Source organism: Ceratotherium simum, chromosome 1, assembly GCF_057802395.1.
Source record: "Ceratotherium simum simum isolate JZ-2026a chromosome 1, ASM5780239v1, whole genome shotgun sequence".
NCBI classification, from domain to species: Eukaryota; Metazoa; Chordata; class Mammalia; order Perissodactyla; family Rhinocerotidae; genus Ceratotherium; species Ceratotherium simum.
The window spans coordinates 89,848,261-89,852,276 of NC_141900.1; positions in this window are offsets into that span (position 1 = coordinate 89,848,261).

The window sequence follows — 4,016 nt, forward strand, 5'->3', positions numbered from 1 at the left end:
TGAGGCTGCCACATGGTCACTTTTGACTTCTTATGTTGCTGAGCAATAGGCAAGGAAGAAGATTACGATCATTGCAGGGGGTGGGGGTGTGTGAGGGAGATTGATCTTTATGAAGGAGAAACAGAGGTCCTGCCACACCATGGGGATAAGGAATGTATGCAACTCAAGGCATTCTCTAAGAACCTTACTTAGTAATTATATGCCCCCCAGAGGTACAAGTTAATGGAAGATACCACCACCAGTGCAAGCCAGAATAGGCTCAGACTCTTCAGGAATGAAGGTTTGGGGCATTCCACACAGTAAAGACCCTGACCAGCTGAGGAGCGCCAGAGGGCAAAGGGAATAAGAAAGTTATAAATACCAACTATGCCCTCATGAAGAGTTGCTAAAATGACAACCCTGCATGTTTTGCTCCTTGCATTGTGATGACGATATTATTGTATTAACAATAGCAAATTAAATTTATTGTCAGCAACAAATCTCCCCCTCACCCTGCCTTTTTCATTTTATATAAGACATGTAGTGGTTAACTTGAAATTTTAGGCTTCAGATTACAGGATATCAAAGGGGAATTGTGACTGAACTAGAGATGGATATGGTGACTTAAGCAGAAGGCAGGATAGCGTGTTCATTTGGCTGAGGGATAGTCCCATCATATTCAGCAGAAGCATGCTGTTTTACTCAAATTGTTTGTCTGGAAGTTAAATATTACTGTGCATCCATGGGGCAGACCGTGCTGGATTCCCTGTTGGCAATTCAGCCGTTTCCCCATCTACTCCTGATCTCTCCCTGTACCAGAGGGTGTGAGAGTCTTGGAATCTACATTCCCCAGAATCTTCGCCAGCAGTGTTCTGGATAGGTTCCTCTAATGACATGTACTTGTGTGATGTGAAAGGAAAAAATGAAACAGAAGCCATGTAACCGCTCCTCTGGCGATGGTGGGTAGACACGGGGGCTTTTGAAAATGTGCCATTTTATAGCAGCTTCCACTTGCTTCCCTTGAAGACTTCCTTGAGTGGCTGAACCAGCCCCAATCTGTCTACCTCCTGAGAAAAATAAAAGTGACTGTAGTTTGGGTTTCTATTACAGGCAGTTAAACCTAATCCTGATAAAATCTGTATAAAAGGGATGACAGTTAAGTTTTCATTTCCTGACAAAATTACACATGCAAACACATCTGCAGAAACAAATGTTTTCTAGAATTAAAATTTGAGCAACTTTAACATTGATTCTTGTTTGAAAAGGGGATATTAGGCGATCTACTGGATAATGGATGATGCATTAAACTCCATTTGTGCCAGATGCTGAATCATTGAAAATGAAAGCTCTTGTAATGATCCTTGTATAATAGTTGAAGGTTTATTATCAAAGTATAATTCAGGGATGGCATTTATCCAGGTAGAGGGGGTAACATAATTTAAATGCTTCCTGAGACAGAACTTGGAGGAAACTAAAAGAATGGTTAATGCATACATTAAGCATTCTGTAAATCACAGCTACTTAAGCAAATCGTTGATAAAGACTTTGTGATTTAATTACCTAAGTTTCTAGACTGTATATTTGATATTGTTGACTAACCTGAAAATCGTGCACGTCAGATACCAGGAATAATGGGTACATTCTGATGTGAACGTTTAAGAACTAGAACTGTCTCAGAGTCCTCTTCTGCCGCTTCCCGGATTTTGTTTTCCTCTCCCTTGGACTACAGAACGGATCATAAGCTCTTAGGGGAAAGGTAGAGAACAGAATATGAATTCAAAGACACATGTTAACATAATGGTAAAAAAATAGATGCAACACTAATTGTTGACATTTAGCATATAGAGATCTACACTGAGCAGGGAGACAGGGCAAAGAAAGGTCGTGCAGTCTCTTACTGAGATTTTAGAGGTCGCATAGTGCAGTGATTAAGAGAGTGTCGATTCTGGAATCAGTCTTCATAAGTTCAAATCCCAGTTCCAACACACCTGAGTAACTGAGGCAAGTCCGTTAGCTCCTCTGTGCCTCAGTTTCCTTATCTGTGAAATGAGGATAATTTTCTAACTTCAATGATTTGTCATGAAGATTAAATAAGTTACTATAAGTCAAGTAAAGTGCCTCACACATGGTAAATATATGTTTACTATTACTACCATGTCACTCCATTTAATTGTTGGAATGAAACCCATTATTTTAACAATGTTAAAGATTCTGGGAAATCGAAACAGATGTGTGGCCTGCACGAAAGGCATGTGTTCACGCAATAAACTTCATTCAAAGCTATTATGGGAAATAATAAAACTCCAGTAATTATCATCATAAGCCCCCTTAGCTTCAGAACACATCTGTGCACCACAGAGTCACGTGATAACAAAGCCAGATGCTAAATCTTTGAAGTGCTGATTAAGAAACAATCAGACATGAACATAACTTAATTTTAATGATGGGATGATTTTATTAAATTAATTTGCAGATCAAGAACATCACTGAAAAGCGTTGACTATTAACAAATACTTGCATAGCCAGATGTGCTTTTTTTTTCCTTTAAAGAGAAGTTTTGACATTAACACACACTTATTTCATTGATCTGTACTCATTTCTGATAGTTGCTTGAATGCCCAATGTAAGACAGGCACAAAAGAATCGGATCTTTTCCGACATCCACACACAGTACTTGAGCCCTTATGAACTCGGGCTATCTCAGGCCAAGATTCTGCTGCTTTGTCTGCAATTGGGTTTTGCTGTTGGCACCGGAATGACAGGGCACTGTGTTGACGGCTGCTCCACTGATAAGATTATACAATTTGCTAAAGAGTTGAACTAAACCAGGATTTAGTTTCCCCAAGCATTCTTTACTTTTTTTAGGCTTGCGGTTCATAGCATTTTAGAGTTCACCACCATCTATGCCGATGACTTGAGAGGGCAGGGGCTTCAGGAGCAGCCGAGACCATTCCAGCATGCAGTTACAGGCTCAGGACTGTTGAAGATCAAGCGCCATCCTGCTGATAAAGTTGTGCTGAGATTTTTAAAAAGATGAATTAGAATTATGCTATATTTTCTGCAAAAATCTCCCATTTGTTTTTTGCCTTTATGGTTCTGTATCTAGGGGCTACTGAATAACAGGATTAAAAACGGACTGGGCGTGGTAAACTGCTTTAAAAGTTGCTTTCTCGTTAAGATTTGTTTAAAAGCAACAGATTGAAGATAAAGAGAGCTGGTCATTGCAGCATTTCAAAAATCAATGTGCTTCTATTAAGGCAAAGAGGTTTCGAGAGATTTGCTACAGAAACTTACTGCCACGACCTTCCTAAACCTCCAAAAGTAGGCTGATCCTCTTTAAATATCTGCAGTAGAAACAGATCTGTAGCCTGAGAAGTGGTTTACGATCGCTCCAGCTGCTAGGCATGAGGAAGACAGGTTGCTTACCATCATTTCTAGTAAAATGTACCACCACCACTATGCAAGGCGAAAATTGGAGAGCTTTTGAAATTGCACACTAGCACTTGAAAGGTAATGGTGATTGGAAACACCTGCAGGAAATGTATCACTTTTATTAACAAACAATGATTGTACAATTCAAGATAAAAACCAGGTGTCTGAGGAGTTGTTTCAGAAGGTAGAAAATTGCTCTTTATAAGAAATCATGGTAAAAAGACTCCTTCAGTTTGTTTGGTAAAACATTTTATTCACAAAATCTCCCTCTCCTCCTTCCCTCTGCTGAAATAACTCATAAGGCTGGAAGCGATGTTTGATATTTAAACAGCTCAAAATCTGAATACTCACTAATGTCTTTTAGCTGTTCTACAGGCACTCCTGCTATCGAGGCCCCTCCCACCCATCTTTGTTCTTAAAATGTAATACTGAGTGAAGAGCTCAGAGGCTGCATAAATCCAATCCCCACCGCCCTCCCCACTCCCACTCCGTGTGATCTGTTTGTTAGGAAATCCTACTTTAAAAATCAGCTTCTTTTTTGGAGGATGGTGCCATTCTCTGGAATGAAAGCAACTAGCACAGAAATGACTTGTGACTGCAAGTGA